Source organism: Euprymna scolopes, chromosome 8, assembly GCF_053919585.1.
Source record: "Euprymna scolopes isolate OS-2025 chromosome 8, ASM5391958v1, whole genome shotgun sequence".
Classification (NCBI taxonomy): domain Eukaryota; kingdom Metazoa; phylum Mollusca; class Cephalopoda; order Sepiida; family Sepiolidae; genus Euprymna; species Euprymna scolopes.
Genome location: NC_136489.1, coordinates 62185571 through 62212976, shown reverse-complemented (window position 1 = coordinate 62212976; position 27406 = coordinate 62185571). Strand labels below are relative to the sequence as shown.

Genomic DNA, 27406 nt, shown 5'->3' with positions numbered 1-27406 from the left:
ATATATATATATATATACATATGTATATGTATATATACACATATATATGTGTAAGTGTATGTGTTCATATATATGTATGTATATACATGTGTATGTATCTCACTTATCATTAATTCATTTGGTTCGTTTATTAACTCCTGCTGATAATTCAATTCTTAAGTAATAACTTTTATATTTCAGTTGACCCCTTTTTCTGCTTTAAATATTGACGCCTTTTCAACGTCATCTTCTCTGGGTCATTTTGACATTGCCCTTTCTATTCTAATATTAACTCAATCTCCATTTAATTTTTCTCTCTTCTTCTTCTTTTCTTCTTCTTCTTCTTCTTCTTCTTCTTATTCTGTACTCGTTCTCCCAATATTAGCCCAGTCTTGACAGCCAATTTAAATGTGTTTTCTACGCAGATCTTTTCCTTGCCTCCATTAGTGAATGTTACCACGGACTTCTGCCTTTTGGATTGCTTTGGACCATCTCCCAATTACCCGATTCTTTTGGATTTTCCTTGTGGAAATGGAAACTTAAAAAATGTTTGGGATTTTACCATTATTGGATATTTTCCCTTCACCAGACTATCCATTCACGTGAAAGCACATTTTTATTCATCATATTCCCCCGCCTTCACTATTTGTTACCAAGTAAGATCTATGATTACTTGTAGTTTCATCAAATACTTTTGCAAGCAAAATCCGATCCCGCAGTTTGCTAAATCCTACCCTCTGATGAGAAGGAAAGTATTTCTTCGAAACTCCACGGATTAAGGAATATCCACTTATTTTGTGGTTCCCTTTTAAAAGTTAATGGGTTTAACTATTTTTCAAAGTGTTTTTTTTATTAACTACTTGTTTATATATATATATATATATCTATATATATATATATATATATATATATATATATATTGATAAAAATATAGTACAATGAAAGACAAAAAAGCAATACATTTAACATTATTTATTATATAGTTTTACGTCTTTATATTCAAAATTTGTTGTCAACTTCGCAAACCGGAAAATGTTATATTAAAACGGTCGGTGGTAATTATGCCTTAAAGATAGGACGTACTAAATTACAAGCCTTATGTTCAAAGCAATGTATTGATATTGGGAGATAAATTTAAGATTAGGTAAGTTATAATTTGTAACAATTTAATAATCGACAAAAATGCAAGATTATTACTTGCATTCTTTGTAATAAAATAAAAGAAGTAATAAAATATAAAGCAGCACATATTTTTCATAACACACGCACAGAGACATACACACATATATGTGTATGTGTGTGCATGTCTCTATCTGTATACGTCTATATCTGTGTGTTTAAACTATTATTAGATTATACTACTCATATATATATTTTATACCATTATTATATTATTTTTTATAATAAAAAAAATTGTTTTTCCTTTTCCTTATATTGATATATTGATATGGTTGGTTGTATAAATGTTACCCCATTCTTTATTTGTTACTTGTTTTGTTTCGTAATAATGGTGTATTGTGTTGTAAAGGTTAATGACGGGCAGAAAAAAGGGATAAAAACTTACTAGTTGTTGGATTTGGCAAATTAGAGGCAATGGATGAGACTAGAAATATTGTCATATTGCATAAGGCGCATCAAAAGTCTAAACAATTTTTGACATGTAAACAGCAACATTCTAGTTAACTAAGCCGTAAGGTTCTCGTCCTATTGCTTTTCAATAAGCCGTTAATGGAAGAAACTTTTCATTTAGTTGAAAAGAACCAAGAAAAGAAAGAAAGATAGTTAAACGATATTACTGTGGCGATTAAAGGGGGTGTTTTTCTGTAATTTATCCTTTTTTGGAGAGCTATGTATATGCGTAAAATTGTGTGTCTAGCTTCGGAGACATGAACATAACTTTACGAGCTCCAGAAAGAGCAATTAATTTAATGCATGGTCCTGAGCATAATTGTATGTTATTAACACTATAAATACTTTAAAGTTGAGTTCCTCGCAGGTTAACATGGATTGTTTAAAACTGACTAGTTTATGATGAAAAGAGGCGATCTGGTTAAACAGCATGCATGTTGTACCTTCTTCTGAAATTAAGTTAAGCTGAAGATCCACTGCATATACTTACTGATCCGACATATAGAGAACAACTATTTCAAATAAAACACCGAGTAAAATTTATTTTGACACACTGCATTCATAATACAGAAACTTGTTCGGTGGCCTTCGAATATACGTTTACACAGTCATACTTAATTTTTATTAGAAGCGCCCAGCTGAACACATTCATTTGGGCGTTTCAGATTTTTTATCACAAAACGAAAATTTCAAAGGCCCTTTATAAAATATACACTATTGCATAAAACCATCTAGACTGTGAAAAGAATGTAAATAGGTAAATATGGACTTATTTAATATATAAATATATATGTGTGAGTATCATAGAATTGATCTTAAATATTGATTAAATATATTAGAAAAAACAGTTCAAGTTTAAAATTTAAGAATATTCAATGGTTATACGTCGATTCGAAATATCATGGTCTATTGCATGAATCAGTGAATTTCGTTTTCTTTATGGACATGCATCACATAATAAAACGCCCTCTCTGATATCTGCTATCGGTCTGAGAACATTTACATTTTTAATTTGATTTACTTCCTGTTACTTGATAATGGAAAATGAGAAAGATAGACAATGCCATTTAAAATGTATAATAATGTAAAGCATATAAAAACCTGGGACTTCAAAGGAGATGGTGAAAAAAAAGGAATCTAGTTGTGTGACTGCATTTCATAGTCTTGTTGTATTATTATATATATATATATATATATATATATATATATATATATATATATATATATATATATTAATATACATGTGTGTATTTTACTACTTGATTTATTAAGTATCCGAACATTTAAGTACGTATAAATAAAGTTGCTGACCGTCTATGCACTTGAAATATTTTGTTAGTTACAACTGGTATTACTATCTGCAATTAACCAGATCCATGCAATAACTGGAGTGTAGAATATCATAAAATAACAAACTTATTTTATTAGAATATCTTCCTTTCTTCAAAAGTAAAGTAAGGAAAATTAGTGACGCATAAAAAAATTTAACGTGAATATTTTTTAAAAATATTTATTAAAGTAAATTGAAAATAATTATTTATGATTCATTTATCCCTGTTACTTTTTCGATTTTCTTTGTCACTAAATTTCAATTTGTGCTAAGAAAACATCGTAGGGATTCATTTTCCTTTTTTGTGATTTTTCATTTTTTAGCCTTTTTACCTATGTTTTTTAAAAATAAGTTTTCATAATGTTGTGTTAGCTGACGGTGGGCCATCCTGTATGTTACAAATCATTCACTAGCCAATTTATATATTAAAATGAGACCCTGATAGGTATCTTCCTAAGAGTTTCTTTTTGTGTCGTATCTAAGTCCTTTCTAGTTGTTTATAGTTCTATCTCATCTCTATTAAACCCAATTGTTTTTGAGAGACATACTTTTACACAACTGTTTCTTTCACTATGGCAATTTTAGTGTCCCGTTTTCTTCGTGTGCAGCAGTTATCGTGGATAATGCATGGCTCATTTCCAACTTCTCTTTTTTATTGTCTATAGTTCTGTGACTTGCTGCTACCTTCGATATACAACAAACTGGAAAATAGAGATATGTGTGCACTCTGTTTCATAGTAGACGCACCCCAAAACCTTGGCGCTAGATTCTGAGTCCATGTCATGATGACAAATGTAAACAAACAAAAAAAACAACAACGCATCAGTAAAAATGAGAACCGTACCCGTTTTTCTGATCTCTTATTTTTGAAAGCTGCGTAATGATTTGTTAGAGGACGGGAATGCAAGAAAAAGGTAATTCTTGTCATGTACTTTATATCGGTAATAGATACACTGCAGATGATACTGCAAATTTTCAGATTCAAATCTGTCACATTGGTATATAAGAAAAATAAAGTTTGATTTGGAAGTAAATCACGTGCATTCTGTATGAAAAATTTAAAATTAGGTGAGGAATTATAGATAATTACTTGAAGAAAATACATGTATAATGCTAGCTGTATCATAGAGCTTCAATAAAACATAGTAGTTGTTGCTGTAAATTTGCTTAATTTGAGATACAAAAATTTGTTCGTTATATATTCTATCCGGGAAATATTTTTCTCGCCTCAAACTGAATATCTAGAAAACTGAAAACTAGAGAGGCGATTGATTTTTCCTCTACATTTAGACGTTCCCCAGTTATGGATTTATCGATTATTGATTTTGTTGCGTTCTCCATCTGCCTGCTATCTACAATTTTGGATTTCGCTATCTACCATTTAGAGTAAGTACTTAAACAGAATTCATTGACTTTCATAGACACACCTACGTACAATGAATTTCGTTCAACTGAGCATCCATCGATATATCGATCGATCAATAAACCCATTCGACCACCTCGCATACATGCAAAGACACGTTATACATAGAGAAAGAGAGAGAGAGAGAGAGTAAACCTTCAATCTTACATGAAGCAATCATCTTATATTATGATTCTGTGTAGTTATATCCGGTATATATGTATATTTGTGGGTGTGGGTGTGTGTTGGTGTAGGTGTAGGGGTGTATAAATATAAATGTATATATATATATATATATATATATATGTGTGTGTGGTGTATGTATATAAATTGCGTTTGTGTTTATATGTAGATATCAATACACGTATATTTACTGCATATATATGCGTGTGTATGGGTGTGTGTCTGTGTGAGTTTCACTTGATTATATAAACATCCTCATTGTGTATGGAACCTCGAGGATTATATTATATACATTATATACATTATATACATTGATAACCCCGATATTTTTCAGTCACATATATTTCCAGAAAGACATCTACTACAAGAAAGATAGTAACTAACATTCTGAGTGAAAGTGATATTTTGGATTTGTACATGGAAAACAACTAGTTGTCACCAGGGGTCTTAAATCTCCTGACCACCGTCATAATTTCATCCATATAATATCATAAGCCCAATGTAGTTTTTCTCTCGATTTCGTTGGATATGTGCACATATTTTAATATTACAACTACAGTCAATAGAGTCATTGTCAAAATTAAGATGTTCTGATGTTGCCTTACTTCCATTTTTATGGTGTACTTAGTGCATTTGTCGAATTCAAACTCGATGCAGATGTCCTCTGTATAATTTTTAACAATGTCTATCAGAGAGACAAGTTGTTTCTTGGTTTCTGCATGGAGTTATAAATCGTCCATAAAGAGGGGATGGTTTACTCTTACTTTCCTCTTTCTTTCTGCCCATGCTGCATGGGATCGTTTAAGTAGATTACTTAGTGGATCCATTGTGAGGCAGAAAAGGAGCTATGAGAGGCTGTCTTCCTGGAATATTCATTGTTTGATCTTAATGTTTGCGATCTGTATCTTTCCTTCCGTGTGATGTAGCGTAATTGATGTGCACCATTGGTTATTTGCTTCTGAAGGAATGATTTTATATCTGTGTACACATAATGCAGCTCTAAACAGCGAACTATCCAGGAATGAGGTAAACTGTCAAAGGCATTCTTGTAATCAATCCATGCTATTGACAGGCCATTGACAAATTTCTTCTTTTGCAGTCTTTTATTATTATTCTCCTGCCTGTCTATTGCTATGGCTATTTAGCTATTTTGAAAGTTATAAATAACAAAATATGATGTCGACGCACTCCTTCTACTTATTTTCCTTAGCAAGGATAGGTTATATATTTTTATAAAGCATATATATTTTAATATAATTAGAAAAAAAACATGTAAAACTCGTCTTTTATCCTGCAACAACTCGACGCCTATCTCTCTGCTTTCGGTCTTTTATAATGTCATTAAATGGCAGCAATTTCATTAATATTCAAATAAATGCATACTAAACTATACGCAATGCAACAAGTTTTAGCCCGAACTACACGATTAGGATGACCACAAAAACAGCTAGCGAACAATACACGGCTATAGAGAGCTAGTCCGCAATACACAATATGTTTTTACATAGGCATCACGGCATATCAAGGCCAAGAGCCTACTTAAAGATAAGGGTTAAACAGTGAACAGCAGAACAATATAGTAGTATTTAGTATCGGAAATTCGGTAAATTTGTTAATTGGTATGGAACAGCTCATCCCAAACTTGTTTACGTTATACTTGAAGACCAACATGTTCTAGTCAGCTGGAAAGCATGAAAACGGAAGACAATTCCATAGGCGTGCAGTTCTAAGAAGTAATCTTTGCTCATGGAATCTACGCTTCGGTCTAGGCAGGGATAAAGAGTGGGGAGCTTATTCATCGTGTTTTCTGCTGGACTGGTGTTTCTTGTAAAAGCTTGGCGAGGGGAACCATAGATTAGAGCTCAGTCGAACACTTGTCATGAAAATAACGAAAAAAAGAGACAAACTCGCAACAGCTTTTCTGTAAGAAAGAGGTTGCAGGGAAGAGAAAAGGGCATCCACTACGAGGCTACGAGATCTATTTGAACTCTTTCAGGGCAGGATAAATCCGTACTATAAGCTCCTGCCCAGATGTGGCAGTAGTACTATATCCTTGACCGTACCTAACTCTTATATAGATAGAGAATTGCATCAGCAGTGAGATATCTACTAGACCGATAGAAGGATACCATCATTTTTCCAGCGGCCTTGGAAAGTGATCAATGTGTGTGTTCACTTTCACATCAGGAGTAAAGGTCAAGCCAAGAAGCTTGTCAAAACATGAGGCCTCCCCAAGACGAGAGCCATTTAGTGGATGCAAGATGGGGATCAGGGCATTGATGATGTAAAGATAGGAGCTTCGTTTTAGATGCATTAAAAGTAACAAGTTACCTCTTCCCCCATTTTACCACTTGCTCAAGATCAGAGGAGAGAGAATCGGAGAGAACTCCGTCGTTTACAATCTTAGATGTGCAATCATAGATAGTAGTGTCATCAGCATGAATGTCTACGAATGATGTAAGGATTTCATTAAGAAGATCATGAATGTAGAACACGGAGAGAGTTGGGTCCAGGATGATGATGATCTGTTTTAGCTTCAGCGGTTAATATTTGACTAAAAAATATTGGAAACCTTTACTAGGATATATATATATATATATATATATATATATATATATATATATATATATATATATATATATATATATATATATATATCTGAAAGAAAATGGAGGTGGAAGGACCTGGATACTCAACGTTTCGCCCGATTTATGCGGGGTTCTTCAAGAGGGATGGTCATTGACGAGAGAGTCGGAGGATTCGGGCTATATATAATGATGGGGGAGAGCAACGTGTTTCCTTATGTAAATTAGATATCATATATACATATATATATATATATGTACATTTTATGAGAGAAAAAATAAATTAGAGTAAATTAGTGTAGTGGATTACGTCTAAAAGTTAAAATATCGTAGAGATTAAAAAAAAATGTGTTTGGAAATGTAGCGGTGATAGATTAAATAAATAAAATGACACGAGATTACGAAATAATTTTTTTTCTTTTAATTAGAAATAATTGAATTGGGATAAAATAGCGTAGTAACTTAAAAGATGGTGTCTAAAAATAAGAATAGGAGGTGATAAAATGGAGTCTAAAAATAGATAATGATAAAATAAAATACAGTAAATAAGTAAAATAAAAATAATAAAATTAAGTGATATTACGATTTTTTTTTATATATATAGCGTTTAACCGGTGTCTAAGTTGTTCTCTTTAGTAATATTTCCGACAGAAAGGGAGCGACGTGGAAAAAACCTTTTCTTTGCTTAATTATATTGTTGGAATGGGAGATTATAGCCACAATCAAGGCAGGATATGGAATATATTCCGGATTTGGTGTTAATGTTGGTATTAGTTGTAATTTTACGTGTTATATCCCTAATTTTAGAATTCATAGAAAACGGAACAATGAAATATAAATTGCCCAAGGGCACTTTCTACTATAGGTATATTGATGATATTTTAATTTTTCTCCCTATATCTTCCAAAATAGAGAATATCACTGATAAATTAAACAAGATCGAACCCACTATTAACTATACGTATGAAAGAGAAAATAACAACTCCATACCTTTTCTGGACATCAATATCATAAATAACAATGATCATTTTAAAGTCCATCGGAAAGTCACGAATAAAAATGATTACATACACCTTTACTCTCATCCCGATAATAAAGTAAAAAGAGGTATCCTAATAGGATTTTTTCTCAGGGCCCTGAGAATATGCAGTGAAGAATACATCGTGGAAGAATTTGAGTATATCGAACGTACATACATGAACAATACCCTCAACATTTTTTGGCAAATACAAAAAGAAAAGCATTAAAAATTTACCATAACCGAAATCGAGACCATGCCCTAAATAGCCAGACACACAACAGAAAATTACCATTACCAACTAATAAAAACAACGACACAATATATAAGAACCTAAATAAGTGAGTCATTCAATTAACAAAACTAAACTCTTTAACAATTAGGGATCTAACACGTAAAATTACAACTAATACCAACATAAACACCAAAGCCGGAATATATTCCATACCCTGCCTTGATTGTGGAAGAATATACGTAGGAGAAACTCAGCGCAATTTAAATAAAAGAATATATGAACACAAAAGAGATGTAAAAAACAACAATACACTCAACGCCATATTTTGTCACATCATGGAAAACGACCACCATTTTGATTTTAACAAAGCAACTTTCCTTAAACACATACATAACAGATCCACACGACGTTTAATTCAGTCGGCTATCATCTCCCATTCCAGCAATATAATTAAGCAAAGAAAAGGTTTTTTCCATGTTGCTCCCTTTCTGTCGGAAATAATTATTAAAGAGAACAACTTAGACACCGGTTAAACGCTATATATAAAAAAAACCGTAATGTCACTTAATTTTATTATTTTTATTTTACTTATTTACTGTATTTTATTTTATCATAATCTATTTTTAGACTCCATTTTATCACCTCCTATTCTTATTTTTAGACATCATCTTTTAAGTTACGACGCTATTTTATCCCAATTCAATTATTTCTAATTAAAAAAAAAAAATCGTAATTTCGTGTCATTGTATTTATTTAATCTATCACCGCTATATTTCCAAACACAATTTTTTTAATCTCTACGATATTTTAACTTTTAGACGTAATCCACTACACTAATTTACTCTAATTTATTTTTCTCTCATAAAATGTATATATATATATATATATATATATATATATATATATATATATATATATGTATATATGATATCTTATTTACATAAGGAAACACGTTGCTCTCCCCCATCATTATATATAGCCCCAATCCTCTGACTCTCTCGTCAATGGCCATCCCTCTTGAAGAAGCCCGCATAAATCGGGCGAAACGTTGAGTATCCAGGTCCTTCCACCTCCATTTTCTTTCATATCGTCGGATTTAATCCAGCTCAACAATCATATATATATATATATATATATATATATATATATATATATATATATATATATGTATGTATATATATATGTACATATATATATATATATATATATATATATATACATATATATTAGATTGTTGCTATAAATAGTTGAACGTCGGAAGGAGATATTATTTTTTCACCAACTAATATATACACAGTGTGTCGAAATTATATATATACACTCTTTAAATTACCCCAAAACCTATATTTATTATAAGAAAGAAAAATTTCATGCATTTAAGTACTGTGAGCAAATATAGAAACCAGCTAATTATCGAAAGTGTAAAAATTTGAGCTCCATGTACAGCTGACAACGCTCACTGATTGAATCGAAAACGTTCCTGATCAGTTCAATTGTTATGATGACACATATTCTTTCAATATTTAATTCAGCTCATTCATTTTAGTTCGTTTTAGTTTGTGAACTGTGTGTTTAACATGCCATTAGCTACCCCCCTAAAATCCATTGTGGAGTGTTGCAAATCCGGTGAAAGTGGACAGTACTCGATACCTCCTCTGCGTCCAAACTATCTGTTTCGCTGGTGACTATCAATATATTCTCTTTCATCGTGATGATAATGGGGAAATCCTGCATCATGCTGGAAGTGGCATTCCTTCTCCCTGAACATTTCTTGGAAACGTTGTATAGCAAGTTGAGATAATTTAAAGAATGTATACATTTCACTGTGACACTCATATACATATATATATATATATATATATATATATATATATATATATATATATATATATATATATATATATATATATATATATATATATATATATATACTAATTCTGATTTTTACCGAAGGTTACATTCAACTGCAATATAGAAGATAATTACCGCAGAAGGTAAAGTGGCCAACGTATAAAATCAAGAGTATCTCTTCACTTAAACAGATGCCGGTTTCAAACGAAAATATACTGGTTCGAGAACAATTAAACCATTATGCTAGCTAACTGCTAAATCAAATAAAATTATTTAAAATTTCTGCAAACCAAATGCGTTATTAATGAAGCCTTGTCGGCTTATGTTTTTGTACATAATTTTTTTAAAATTATCTCAATCTAAAAAATCAGATTCTCTTGATTGATTGAGTTTTAATCTTTTGCAGATTAAACAGTGAAGTCGCCGATTGTTTTAATCTTTTGCGGGCGAAATAAACCCTTAAAATGCGTTGCTAGAACATTCCCTTCTTGCTAAAGTACGGTTTTTGAGTACAAGATCGGTATTATCTGCCTCAAAATAGTTCTACTACTACTACTACTACTACTACTAATAATAATAATAATAATAATAATAACAATAACAATAATATTAATAATATATTATTATTATTGTTATTATTATTATTATTGTTATTATTATTATTATTATTATTATTATTATTATTATTATTATTATTATTATTATTATTATTATCCAAGCGGATTTTGACACAGGTAATACTAACAGATAACTTGTGGCTCTCAGGCCCTTTGATGCCTGGTGACTCATCGGCAACACTAGCTAATGTTCCATGAATTTTGTGTGGCAGCAAGCCCCTGCAGTAATCTCTATTTCTTTTGATAACCTCCGCCAATAAATTGACGTTATCACAGTAACATTTTTTCAATCGTTTTATCGATAGCAATAACAATTATTCTTCACAGAATGTTGCATTGCAATTACTCCTCTTAATACTCCATTCGTATTTGCGTTCATTCTGTGGAATTCTGATTATCTCTCTTTGATACATCTAGCCTCCTCGATGTTGTCGTTAATGTTGGGCAGTGCTAACTGACTCCGTCAATTATAAGAAAACGCGTTAATATAAAATTTGGCTATTCCGCATTTGTGACTTTCTCCTGGGGTTCTTTTTGTTTCAGTTCTTTTGCAATTTTTATACAGTGCGAAACGTGTGCAGCGTATGTTGATCTGTCTTCATATAGGAGAATTTGCACACAACATTTCGGCGATTTTCATTCTTCAATCCATTGTACATCATCATCCTTCCCCTGGGTCCATATTCTTTCTAATATTTTTCAATTTTTTTTTCATGTTGTAGAAGTACCTAGTGCGAAACTATAATGTTCCAATGCCTTTCTTCTTTTTTTACATCTTTCTTCTCATTCATTATTTTTTTAATTATTTCATAGTAATTGCAACATATGGAAGTTTTTAGTAAGATGTTTTTGATCAATAGGTCAATGTCCTTGTCTTTAGACTCAAGCTGTACATTACCTCTGTCGTCGTAGCTAACCGGGCATTCATTTGCAAAATCTTTTTTCCAATTACAATGGGGTATTTTTGATTTCATTTTATTCATATGTGATTCACCGTGTAATTCGAACTCGTTTAGTCCATATTGTTATTATTATTATTATTATTATTATTATTATTATTATTAGTAGTAGTAGTAGTAGTAGTAGTAGTAGCAGCAGCAGCAGCTGAAACGATGTCATCCAAAAACAGGGCGAACAACACGGTCCCATAACGAATAGAAGCATTGCAAAGAAAAAATATACAAGAGAATATACTGTAGTTAATATTATTAATAACCACAATTACAATAACAACAACAGCAACAACAACAACAGAAACAATAATAATCATATTGTCTTCGAAATTAAGTTATCCTCATTTTTACCTATGTAAGCACTTAGCAACACACCTGGGGGAACTTAACTTTGTTATGTCATACCCCCACACCCAGACACCCACCCACACACACGTGTATATATATATATATATATATATATATATATATATATATATATATATATATATATACAATTACATGAATGCAACTTTGTTTGTATGTGTGATTTCTTTCCTTACCTTAAAGACACCAAACCGGCTGAAAAGATTTGTATAAGTCAGAGGGTGATATAGTAAAGTTGTGTCTCAGAAGAGCTCAGATAATTTCCGATAATGGAAACTATTATTTTAATTTATTTATCATCGGTAAAGTCATTTTTCTATGTCGCTGCTTAGCAACAATGATAGTACACAGATCTAAAAATTTTACCGTGCTAAAGTGTTTTTTTTTTTTTTTTTTTTTGCATAACATTGTCTGTAAGTTCAAACTCCGCACGTAATTTTTTTTAATGTTTGTTTATTAGCTGAAAAGACTTTTGTAAGATTGGAAAATTTACGTGTTTTTTTAAAAAATTTTCTTTGCATGACCTGGTCCGTAGGTTCAAGCTCCGCACGTTAATCTCTTCATATTTTTCTTTCTTTACAGGAATGAATGTATATAAAACAATTTTATAAAAGAAATGCTATGTTCTCTAGAGTGCAATGCAGAATAAAATATATTTTGGTCTAAGATACTTCATAGAAGCATGTGAATCTTCATATACGGAGTTTGATGTACATTAAATATATAGAAGTGTGAAATATTCGTTGATCATCTTTCAGTCCCGGGCAACATCGGGTCGCCCTGCTAGTGTATATAATATATATATATATATATATATATATATATATATATATATATATATATATATATATATATATATATATATATATATATACTAGCTGTAGCCTGCCACGCGTTTCTGTGGCTCAATTTGCGGAATGGAAAAGGTTCCAAAATGAGAAAAAGCATGTTTCTTATAGGTTTAAATTTCCATTTTGCATGGGTACAGTTTTTGTTGTTCCATTTTCTTAGCTGATATAGAGATTTTCCGGTTTGGTGACTCTTGAATATGTAACATAAATTGTCCATGTGAAAAAACAGTCAGTGTGTAACTGTAAGGCCCACAATTGTAAATATTGTTCCCTGTGCTTTGTTGATGGTTATTGCAAATGACAATAAAATTGGAAAGTGCAATTTGCTAAAGTGTAATGATGTATCCGGTGGAATCATAGGAATGCATGGAATGAAGATATATTCATCTGTGAAAGGTCCTGTTAAGATTGCTGTTTCTATGATATTGTTTGTTATTTTTTTTTACTGCAAGCTATGTTCCATTGCAAATCTTGTATGGGTTTATATTTCACAACATGATAATTAGTACACAAAATTTCAGTTATAATACATGCGGTGGCATCCCTGGCAAATATAACTGTTGGATAATTAACCACTTTATCTGCTTTCACAATAGTGTCGATGGATTTGTATTTGACTACCTCACTTGGAATTTTACATTTAATAATAGCGTTAAGTTCATGGGCATCTTTGTATTGACCTGCAAGAATAGCTCATTCACTCAGTCAAATGGAATTCTCATATTTTGAATATCTGCAAAAACCTTTTAAACTAACTATTCTTTTGATGAAATAAAATTACAGAAATTTCAGTAGTTAAAAGTCAAAGAATTTTGCCCTTAACTCTGATCAGCTGGCACTTTTTCGTACCCAATTTCCCACAAGTGATGCAAAAGTGTTTGTGCGGATCGAACAGTCTGCAACTGTACATGCATATTTTGAGTTAAGTTTAATGTCTTCACATGGAACAAAAAAGTAGAGTATTTGAGGTAAGCATTTATTTCATCTGCTGGTGTTGATTGAAGAATAACAGGTAACATTTGTCTGAAATCTCCTCAAGCAATATTACTGCATTCCCAAATGGTCTGACATTGCCACGCAAATCTTGCAAGGATCGACCAAGAGCCTCAAGTGATTTTTTGCGTACCATTGCGCATTCGTCCTAAACAATAAGTTTGCATTTCTGCAATATTTTTCCCCATATTGGATGTTTTGGAGATGTCGAAGATGAGATTTTTGAAAAGTTGAATGTTTTAAAGTAGAATAAATAATTCTTCTACTTGGCAGCAAGGTCGCAAGTATTCCTCATGCAGCAAGGGCTAAGGCTATGTCATTTTGTTACCAAATGGCTGCCAAAATCAATTTAATTAGAAAGGTTTTACCAGTTACTTCTGGTGCTGTTCAAGGTAGCAGTAATTTCCAAATAACTTCTATTTTACAGTCAGTAAATTAGGTGACTAAAATAGGATTTATCCATGTTTTGACAATGCCTTATTCACTGTAATTAATTTAGGAGACTAAAATAGGATGAGGGATTAGAGATGGACAGATAGAGAGGAAGATATATAGATAGAAAAGAGACAGTGAGAGGAAAATAGAGAAAGAGAAGGAGATAGAGAGTTAAAGGGATTGATAGATAAACAGAGAGAGAGGTGGAGTGTTAGAAACAGAGAGGGATGAAACAGAGGCAAGGAGAGAGATAGAGGGAGTTAGAGAGAGAAAGGGGTTCAAAGAGAGATGGAGAGGGTGATATAGAAAGAAAGAGATTGAGAGAGGGAAAGGAAGATATGGATAGAGATAGATATTGAGAGAGGGGGAGAGAAACAGAAGGTGAACTACACTTCACCGTTTTTTTCCTCGTTCAGTAGAGAAGAAAGCTTTCGAGACTGAGGCAATTTTAATGTTTTGTTATTATCCAGAGTACCCCTTTTTTTTTGGGGGGGGGGGCTAGATTTTCCTCGCATTATAAACCGACCGGGTTATCTGTACTTTCATTTACAAATTAATAAAAGAAAAACATATTGTAAAATTTGAATTTAACAGGAAAATACTATTTTTAAAAAAAGAACGGTAACATAAGTGCGTAAGTGCCACTTTAGGTACTCCTTGGGCGTTGAGTTCCATGGCGACCAGCATAATTATTTAATGGTCGCTCCCTTAGCCTCCCCCCTCCCAGTCAAGGCTAATGCATGCGCATGTAACATTTTTTTTATTTATTGACGTTGGCTTAGTAACTAAACGATTTATTGATAATTTCGTAACCCTTAAACGCATGCCGGAAGATTAAAATTGGTTCATTATTGTTGTAATGAAAAAAAATAGTTTCATTCAACACAAACAAAAACACATATTAATGATAAATGATTTATTATTCTATTCATTGAAATTTAATTTTTAAATTAAAAATTAAAAAAAAAGTTAATAAAAAAATTGTTGCTTATGTGCGCATAAACAACTTGTTTTTTTTTTAGATTAGGTCCACTTTATAATCACCCCCATCCCCAACCTCCTCATATTAAGAACAGCTTCCGGAATAAACACCACTTTTAGAGGGGGGGCTATTTGCAAAATTTAACTGATATTTGTTGTCAGCATACCCACCCGAAAATATTATTTAAAAAAAAGGAGGGGTTCAGTGGCCGTGGCAGAGAAGTAGATTTATTTATCAATAAAAGTTGCGGAGAAGTAAATTTAGTTATCAATAAAAGTCATTTAAAAAAGAAAATTGTGGAGGTGGACCTAAATGTTTTGTTTTCGCACTATTCAACAATTTGTTCATCTGCGCATGTAAATTAAAAAATATTTGTAAAAGTGAGAAGTTATTAGTAAAGGATTTATTTTTTTTTGTTTAATTCATTTTTTTTTTTACATTAGATCCACCTCCACAAATGTTAAGAACGGCTTTCAGAATAAACACCCCCAAACTCTCTATGTAAACAACGGATTTCGGAATAAATACCATTGGGGGGATATTTAAAAAAAGTCGATAAAAGTCGTCATTTAAAAAGAAATTTAAAATCAAATGTTTGTAAAAAGTGAGAAATTATTAATAAATGTTTAGTAACATTTTTCGGTGCTAATGCAGAGAGTGATCTGCGCTATTTTTTTAAATCGTGTTTTTTTTTTAATCAATTGCAAGGTTAAAGTACAGAATAGGTACAAAACACCCTCCACCCATGTTAAGAATGGCTTTTTAAATAATAACGTTATTATTTCAGCATGGATCACTCTCTGCATGAGTACCCATTTTTCTTTTAATATTCATAAAAAGTAAAACTTTTTTTCAAAATAAATAAATACATGTTTGTAAATGTGACAGATAATCGTTTAGTTACGGCAACGTCAGTAAATAAAATATGTTACGCGCGGGGTGAGGTGGGAGACTAAGGGAGCGATTATTATTTTGTTCTACTGGTCGCCATGGAACTCAACGGCCAAGGAGTAACAAAGTTTAATTTTTTGGTCAAATAAATAAATTTCAAGCAATTTTTGCAATAAATAATAGATAGCAACTTCGTTAATTTTACGACTCGCCCCAGCATATTATAAACACCCTAACTTCCCCATGTTAAGAATGGCTTTCGAGGTTTATGGAAAGGCGTTTTTTTTGTGTTTTTAACATGGGGGGGTTAGGGTGTTTATAATACGTTGAGGCATGTCGTAAAAATGAAACAGTTTAGAAAAAGTTAAAACAAACTTTTTTATGTAAACAATGCCGTGAAAATAAACTAAACAATTAAAACGTAATGTTTCATGAGTGAAGCCTTAACATAAATAAAATTTAAAAAACATAAGTACATAAATGAATTTAAAGTTTTAAAATATGGGATTATTATTATTTTTTTTTTGTGTGTGTGTGTGTGTGCGCGCTAATGCAGAGAGTGATCCGTGCTATTTTTTAAAAATCGTTTTCCACGTTTACAGTTTTACGATATGTTTTTATTCAATTGTAAGATTAAAGTACAGAATAGGTACAAAACACCCTCCCTTCCCCATGTTAAGAATGGCTCTTTAAATAATAACATTATTATTTCAGCACGGATCACTCTCTGCACGAGTAAGTTTTTTTTTTTTTTTTACTTATCGAGTTAACAGAAAATGAAATCTTTCGTCAATTCGTGGCTGTGAAATGAATCGAACCGGAAGTTCAGTTTTATCAACAGAACAGATTCGCAGTAAAAAACATATATTTATTTTATTTAATATTTTAATTTTAATAAATCGCGAGGTAAATTTATTTCAATAACATAAAAACATACCTCGACTCTAAAGATGGGTTGTCTGAAAATTTCAAATAAACTGGTAACTTAGAAATAGGGTTTTATTGGTTTAGAACAAACCAACTTTACATTTATATATATATATATATATATATATATATATATATATATATATATATATATATATATATATATATATATATATATATATATATATATATATATTAGCATGGGGCCCCGGGTGTTTGGAGGTGTATGCGTGACAAAAAAGGGTCATTTTTTAAACTTTGACCTCTATTAGTACCCCTTAACATTATTGTTTTGGGTTCACATGAAGTTATTTAGTTAGATCTATGTCACAGGAACCTATATCTTAAATTTCAAGTGTTTATACCCAAAATTGCTGGAGGAGTTTTGATAGAGTTCTCAAAGCTCTAATCGTTGAACTTTGCCCCCTTAACAGCCAAATTTCTTGGCTGAAAACGAATTACAATCATTATCCCAAATCTCATTACCCTGTATATGAAATTTTGAGTCAGTACCCTAAAGATTGACAGAGTTATTGCGTCGGGAAATGTATATACACACAGGCAGACACAAAGACACACAGACACGCAGACACGCTCACTTTTATAGATATATAGATATGTATATATATATATATATATATATATATATATATGTATATATATATATATATATTTAAATACTTGTATATCATGTTTATATAAAAACGTTCATATTATATTACGTGTTAAGAATTAGCGAGTATTTAGGATTAAATAAGGTTATTTATGTCATTTTAAAACAAGAATATAAAATATAATCTGGCATGAACACATTATTAATATTCCCGAAAATATTACGGTGTGTACTTATACACTTTGATATTAAATAGTAACAATTATTTTATTTAATTCTTTAAATTACGACATTTACTTCATTTCTTAATTAATACTCTTGAATTGTAATTAATTACAAGTGGTTTTTCAAAAATTCAAAAAAAAATCGATTCTGCCGACAAGTGTTCACTAGCAATGAATTGCATTACTTCAACCAAAAAAAGGAAAAATGTCTCATTCAAATTACATTTCACCTTGACCTAGGCGAACTGCAGGCGGTGTTTCTGCCGTGCCGAATGTGCTCCTTTCCGCACTGAAGTGGCAATACTATTGACCCGCAAGCCTCACTTGACCTCCCTACACATTCAGAGTAACCTTTAACTGATAACAGAATTCCGCCTCGTGACCAACATGCCCAAGTAAGGGTGGATTCTCCCAGATAAACACAATGGATTTCTCCAAAGGCATCGCTCACAAGAGACTTAATAGCAATTATGTGTGGGTATCTGTCAATGTGAAGTAATTTTTTTCTAACAATTTTATAATATACTAGCTCTAATAACTGTGATAGAAAGGGTAGAACAGAAAACTGATAGGAAATAATTTGAAATAAATGCAAACCATATTTAACGAAAGACAAATAGACGAAGGAATTACGCGCTTTACATTAAGAGTTTCGGAATATAATTTTCGTACTAAATATACCATACAGAAATTTAAACAATATCATGAGTTACTTTGTAACTTATCGAGTCAAGATGGTTTATAACTACCTTATTGCTGATCTAAAGAAACTGCGTTTGCCAATTCTTTGGAAACTTCACGCAAGAAATAACTTATTTAAGCTAGAGGGAGCAGACGTACAAGACCATGTAAGAACAACGGTATTTTCATAAGTCTAACTTCGACTTTTACATCATCAACGCTATGATTCCGATCTGACATCAATTTAAATTAACAGTTCTAATCTTGGGGAGGCTCCATGTTTGGACAAGCTTACTGGCATGGCCTTTACTCCAGATCTGAAATGGAATACGTACATACTACCCGTTGCCAAGGTCACTGGAAAAACGAGATCCTTTTTATTAATCCAGTAGATATCGAACTGCTAATGCAATGCTCTACCTATATAAGAGTCAGGTATTTCCAAGGATAGATTATTGTTGCCACATCTGAACAAGAGCTGCTAGAAAGGACTTATCATGCGATTGGCAGAGTTCAAAATATACTTCGTAGTCTACTAGGGAATGCTTATTTCTCTTCCCTGCAACCTCTAACAGACGATACGTAGCGAGCCTGTCTCTGATATATCGTTATTTTCATTGCACGTGCTCTTTAGAACTCCAATCTATGTTCCCCACTCGATAAACTTTCACGAAAAACAGTCGTCTAAGTGAAAACACAATCAATAATTTCACCCACTCTTTATATGTGCCCAAACTTAAACCTAGATTCAAAGAACAAAGCCTCTTTCTTAGACCTGCACACCTGTGGAACTGTCTTCCGTTTGCCTACTTTTCAGCGGGATACACTATGGTCGTCTTCAAGTCCAACATAAAGTTGGTTTTGATTAGCCGTTATCTCTAAATAATCCAATTTACCAAAACTACACTAGAAACGATTACTGTGATATTGTATCCTTGCCTATTGTGCACCCTTTAATCCTTATCCTTGATTTGCTTCTGGGCCTTAATAGGTAGTTAATGTTCTATAAAAATATTTCTATAAAAAGAAGTAACATAACAATCGAAGAGTTAAGTTCATTTGGAGATAATCGTATGTAATATAATCTAGGATTAAAGGAAAACGATATAAAATTGATTAAAGTATAGGTCGATTTCTTGCTACATATAACACGGTTTTTTTTAACGTAATATATCCTATGATTAACATTGAATTATAACGATGAATGAATTGTTCGAGTAAAAACGGATATAAATACAAATTTCGTACACGGTTTTAAAAAAATAGAGATTATATATCATCACTTTCTGGTAATACTGTATTAGAATGCAATAAAATATAATGAGAACATTTTGTTATGAAAGTTCCGACGTTGCATGTACAGACAAAATATGAGAATATCTCATTATGTTTTTGGCTAAGCGTAACCGATTTTCACGTTTCCAAATTTAATTTCAGTTCACTCGGAAGAAGGTTCGCTCTTGTCGCTAGAAATATGCATTCACTGAAGTGTAATAATATTGGCCCTGAAGGGATAAGTGACCTGTGCCGAGATCCAGATTAACCTTTACATTACACATTCACCCGTAGTAATCAGCATAGCGGCGTACGTGAAGCATCTTGAAATTAAAGGTCATCATTCCAGAAGTATTCTCTCATAAGTGATCAACAGTGCACTAACATTATCATGCTAAAATTATTAAATCAGTAATCATCCTCTAAATTTTCAAAGCCACTATTCACCCGTGCGTGGAGGATTGTTGTCACACTTCCGCTAGTGCATCTATTATTATATCCTTCTTTTTACACAGGTTCAAAAAATTGTTGAGTATTTACTAAGTCTCGGGCTATCAACCAAGCCTGGACCTTTGTCCAATCACCGTAACATTGCGTTTCTATGATTCTTAAGAACTTTAATGGAATTTCCTTTGTGAACTATTATAATCTATTCACTCTCCACGTGCATGCCCAAAATGCAGAAATATCCATCTCTTGTACAGTTATATTCCTTCGATGGCGTAAGCTTTTTTATTTTGATAATTTATCAACCTGCTCAACGTTACAATTTCTACCGAATATTCTGTTTATTGACTTTCTTATTTGCTTTAGTATAAATCTTAGCATCGTTATTAAACTACCCACGTTTTCCTATCAGCCGGGATCACAGATATTAGCCTCTTTCCTTACAAATGCCTCCAAATTCTATAGAGGTGGAAATGGGTATCGGAATAGCTAGGAACTTCGTCTTATTAAGGTTAGTTAACAAGAGAAATTAAATTATAACCATATACAAGATGGACGGACTCAAAATACATAAAAGCAAAATAATTAATACATCTGTAGTTAAAAGTGTTACATTAACATTTATAAAGAGTGAAAGATCTTCATATATTTAAATTAATACCAAACATAAAAAATGCAATTAAATAAGATAACATGTAAATGTATATTTTCATAGATAAAATATACAACATTCTATAAAGTAAAATGACTGCAACTCCGAAAATTATAATGTATTTGAAAATAAATAAGTTGCTTTAATATAACAACCTTTTCTTCTCTCATTATAATAGTTTCTAGATTATATTATCTTTATTATGCATTCTCTCTTGTACTATTGTACGATCATTTCTCTTTTGACGGAAAAAAGACCCTATAAATGAATGCAGACATAGAATCCTCGGAGTCATACAATATAATGATATTTCCATCTCTACTATTATGCAGAAGTAATTGTTTTGTTGGAAGGAAGTCTCACGTGAGATTTCCATCTAAATGCCTCGCATAAGGATTACACATCGATAATCAAAACATTCTATTAAGAAGTTTAGCCGGGTTAAAACTAAGTAAATACATTTATACAGCTAAACATCATCAGTGCATTTGAGAAATTGTACCAGTGAACAAGAGGAAAGGCATGCTACTTTACATATTCCACAAGGAAAATTATATAATAGTGTAAAATCTCACGGACGAGATTACAATTTTATAGGTATATTTCGTTAAAATATTCGTTCCTTAAGATTTTCTCCCTGAAAATTAATCGCATTATATAACATTTGCAAATGCTGCCCAAGTTGCAATCTCATGATGATAAATTGATAATCCAGGCTCAACTTAACACCACCGACAGTTGCTAACTCAACAATTAAACTATAGAGATTAAATTTAAAGTTCACCTCCTCTATAAAAATGGCAATCAGCACAAAATTGTAATATATATATATATATATATATATATATATATATATATATATATATATATTTAGTATGAACATTTATTCACATTAATTTACGAATGTAGCTTTAAAATGTTATCATGACACTTTAGTTCACAACTTAGAATAATGATGTAAAAAGATCAGGTGATTATCTTAGTAACGTATATTAATGATATCATTTAGTAAGAGGTATGGTCTTTGTGTTATACGTAGACCACTTTTTGAGTCAGGCGAAGTCAAATGAGGGACAGAGACTGTCTCGTGATGGCAAAAATTCCGATGGTAAAAATAAGCGTTACATCTTTCCAAACGGGGAAAACAATCCAGAATGAAAAGGTTGCTGAAAGTAAAACTCGACGCTCTATCGTATATCATGGGACTTTCTATTACAACTTCCCGTCAGAAAATGTCAAAGGTGGAGGAGATATGTTCCCGACTGGCCAGATAATTAACCCCTCCAAATAAGTTTTATTCACCATTTGTGTTGTAAAGGTATTTATGTATATTGTTTTTCTGTAATAAAATATAATTACATATACATAGGCATACCAAAACACTAGATTAACCGATCAAAACAGTGGGCGGTCATAGACAGAACCACGTATACACACATATAGATGACTGTGGCATGAATAAAAAAACTTATATACACTCGCATCAAATAAAATCACTAGAGGACACAGATATAATAATCTATACCAGTCCACAATATTATCCTGTGTTGTATAAATGTCTCTAAATTATAGATCTTATTTTACAAATACATTGCTTTCCGAGAGTTATAATATGTGATTTAAGAAACACAACATAAATTAACATTCAATTGACTATTACTGCTATCGTATACAGGCGAAAAATAGTTTGTCCGTAATGGCTCGATTATTCAAGACTTCACTTCTGTTACCGAGTTAAACACATCCATTTTTTATGTATGAAACATAAGCCTGTATATAGATTATTATTAGACACAAAATAAATTTTTCTCGGTTAAATATTTAATAGTATGCTTTACTTTTATTCAGAATACAGGGAACACAATTATAGATCTACAAGTTTTATTGCTGTTGAATTACCTTGCCCAACAGTTTCGGTTGTGAATCTTGCTTCTAACTCTGATATTTTACCGGACTTATCACCTTCTAATCTCATCCTTTTTCTGGGCAATCATCAGCGATATTTGACGTGCTGTAATTCTGAAGCTTCTTTTGTTATTCGGATTATGTAATACATTCAAGAAATTCATGACATGTAAAGAGTTTGCAAGTTTATTGTAGACGTAATCTCAATAGGTAAATCTGAGAATTTTCTTTTGGAAACAGCTCAATTATGAATATTTTGTATTCAATACTTTGGATAAAAAATATGTTCGAAATTATTGTTTATTGTAACTATTTATTGCACTAAAATTTTAAAAAAAGAAAATACAAGTAAAATAAATATTTAAACATAACGTAAACACGTCCAACGACTTACCTCGTTTTAATTTCTGTAATTGTATACGCAAATGCCTCTATCTATATCTATCTATATATATATATATATATATATATATATATATATATATATATACATGTATCCGTATCTGAAAAAAAGTAAAAACAAAATTAATGTCAACAGATGTTTTTGTAATAATACATAATGTATTAAGGAATTACAAGTTTTCATAAATTCAAACGTATGTTTTGTTGGGACATTTTAGTGAAAAATGATTGAATCATTACAACTATTGAAATATATAATTTAAAAAAGGAGAATATTAAAGCGCCATTACATGCTGCGTATACATAGATTCTCAAAACTTCTATCTTCTCATAGCAAACACGAAGATTGTAGATTATCTTAGTTTAGAAATTTCAGAATGTCTAATAGATTTATTAGGACAAAATTAACATTACGGTATTTTACACTATAATATATATATATATATATATATATATATATATATATATATATATATATATATATATATATATATATAAAGGGCGTTTAATAATATAATCCAATAAAAGAACAGTAGTTTTAAATCTTATTATACAACCATAGTTCTCTATAGCATTTTCGTCCTTTGCATACATATGATTACTACATATCAGTGTTACCCTATATCTGGAGTTAAATTACAATTAATACTTTTATTAAAATATGTAATTGCGATTGTATGTGGTATTTATTTGTTATAAATTATGTTTTGCTTAGTTTTCTTCGTACGTAAAATTAAATCCGTATAATTTATTAATAATTGATGCAAACAAGAAATATTTCTGAATATTAACGAAATAAATCCTTTCAGTTCATCCGTCGAGTATCAAAATTTCCCGGGTTTGTAAATATTGCAAATGATGTTTATCAATCAATGAAGCTACGTAATTCCACTTCAACCTTAAACAGTGTTATTTTTAATTACAGATATATTTGCATATATCATTTCTCGATTATATTTGTCACGTCTACACAGGAACACCACGACAAATGTAAAGTGCTAGTGCATTTAATAATTTGCAAACATAATATCTGCATTGAAAATTTATGTAAATGAAAAACGCTACGATTAAGACATATTTTAGTACAATTATTTAACTCACACAGGCCATATTGTCACTTCGTAAAAAGCTTCTATTTGGGGTCGTGTCTCTTATAAAATTGATTGCATATAACAGAGTGATACCTGATATCTTATATTTATACTTGAATAAGTTAGTACAATTAAGCGTGAGGCAAATATAGTATTAAGTTAAGAATTTATCAGTCAAAAGGAATAAACAATTAGAATAGAGGGCTTACCGAAATTTAAGGGACCTAAACAATGATATTATTGATTATTGAGTTGGGTGGGTGTATGTATGCAAAATCGCAAAAGTTTCTAATAGCACATCTAATCAATATATTTAAAAAAAACACACACAGAGATGCGACAAGGCAATGATGGGACAGAGGTTTGAACTTCAGCAATAGTGCTGGGCCAATTAGACTGGCGACTATTTTTAATCCTGTCTATGAGGCTTCATTAGCTGACCAGTCCAGATGTGACAACAGTACTACATCTATTGGCTAATCATGATTTTGTAAATGTATAAATTGAGGTCATCAGGATGCACTTTATCATCTGGTATCAATGTAGATGAAGCGCACCCTGATGACCTCAATTTATTTGTTGCAATTTATGTAACTAGTGAATGTTAGGAGGACAAGATTGATATATTGACATTCAGTTAAGGGGTTATTTTTAATAATACCATTCAGTAGTTGGATTTTTTCTTGTTGTTTTAGGAATAAAGTCTAGTTTTAGTAGAAGTAAATATTACCACTCCATTGCACTGCCTAATGAACGCCCTTTTAGATGTGCTGATATTACCTTCATAGATTTTCAATAAAATATTTTTTTAAAATGTACTGTTTTATCTTTTGGTGAACTATTTAATTTTTAAAGTGTGCGGGTATGTTGATTCTTTCATGTTTGTACACATCTACACTTTCATCCATCGCGTTGCGACGTCAGTCGCAAAGTAGACAACAAATAGAAATAAACTTTAACTCGCCTTTTCTTTGTAACGATAGCATTTATTCCATTACTTTAACAGAAAAAAACATCTCTCATAGGATCTCAAACGATATCACCATAACATATGTGAACTCCTATTTAAATCTTGATTTTCGCTACTTGAGATGTGATTTCGCACGTATTTACATATAGTCGAACGCTATATATTACATGTTACGAATGCATATGTATGGCGACTAAAATAACACATTCGATATATTATTTTCCAGTTGTGGATATTTTCAAGAAAACAAATAACATACGGCAAAATACTTTAAACTTAGTGTATAGTACTAAAAAATTCGTGGAGGTTAGGTATGTTATATTTGATAGAGTATTATGTAAAATAATCGTGCATGATCTGAAACATAATAAGGGCTTATGAAATAGCTACAATCGCATAGCTAGTACAGTCAGGCGTTTTTAAGAGTTTGTAAGAGAAACATAGTTGAATAAAATATATTTTCAGTTTAAATGTTGTACTACTACAATTATCATTATTTTCAGTATATAGCAATACATTTATCATGAGATATTAAAAATCTTCTAATATAATTATATGTAAATAATGCAATATTAATATCATAATAACAAACTAGAGGTTATTAGAGTAAATTCGTTTAGATAAACTGTTTTAATGTGACCCAAGTCAAATAATGTACCTGGATGAAAAACAGAGAACTTGGCGTATTAACGTTATTTATACGCTAAATGGGGCACGATGCATGTAATTTTAATCAAACATTCTATACACATGACCACATTATGTGTGAACTATAATACATCAAACAATATATTACCGATATAGTTTCTATACCTTCGGATAACACACTATGTTAAATTTACCATCCGAAATATGCGAGAAAATAAATAATATCGCTAAGAGTTAATGCTGCATGACATTTAATGGTCCACAACGTTTATTGGAAGAAAGCTGGGAAGTACCATGAAATGTTCCTTATATTCTGAAGAAAATATACTTTTCTCGCCCATTTAGGTTTGTATTCCATTAAGCTAGATGATATGTTCGATTCATTTTATTAACTAGTTTGCAGGCACTTAATATATAAATTGCATTTCCTGTATGAAGTTTATAAATATTTCCTGAAACACATAGCCATTCTGTAATACTTTTTTTAAAAATAATAATACCGTAAAAGCATCGCCCCTTCAATTATATAAATACATATATATGTACATATATACATACATATATATTGTATGTATTCATATATATGTATGTATATACATGTGTATGTATTTAACTTATCTTTTTTCTCAATTCATTTGCGTCCTTTAATAACTCCTGTTGATAATTTAATTCTCAGATAATAACTTATATATTTCTAGTTGACCCTTTTTTGCTTTAAATTTGGCGCCATTTGAACGTTATCTTGTCTGTGTAATTTTCATATTGACTTTTCTATTATAAATTAACTCAGTCACCATTCAATTTTTTTCTTCTTCTTCAGTCATACTTCTAAAATCAACCCAGCCTTGACAGTCGTTTTAAATTCTTTTTTCTACGCACATCTTATATTTCTTTTAATAATATTATTTGAACTCATTCCCTTTTAATTACATCCATTTGTGAATTATTCCACCGTTTTCCGTCGTTTGGATTATTTTGGACCATTTTCCAATGACGGTATTCCTTTGGATTTTACTTGCGGAAATAGAAATTTAATTAACGGTTTTTTGTATTTTGGGTTCTTGGATTTTACCGTTATATGATATTTTACCCTTCACCAGACTATCCATTCACTCGAAATCACATTTTTCTTCGCCCTAGGCCCTCTGCTTCACTATTTCTTCTCAAGTAAGATACAAGTTTCATTAAACACTTTTGCAGGAAAAATAGATTCCGCATTTTGCTAAATACTACCCTCTGGTGCGAAGGAAAGTATTTCTTCGAAACTCCTC

General features: G+C 31.3%; 1 protein-coding gene across 3 annotated transcripts in view; it reads right to left on the bottom strand.

Annotated features, from left to right (window-relative positions):
• The window catches only part of LOC145283593 (5-hydroxytryptamine receptor 1D-like), a 1014695-nt gene that overhangs the window by 839052 nt on the left and 148237 nt on the right, over positions 1 to 27406 (bottom strand). For all 3 annotated transcript variants that reach the window (XM_080132521.1, XM_080132520.1, XM_080132522.1), the window contains exon 2: positions 23419 to 23527. The gene's annotated coding sequence lies outside the window, so the exon portion shown is untranslated. The remainder of the gene's footprint in view (positions 1 to 23418; positions 23528 to 27406) is intronic.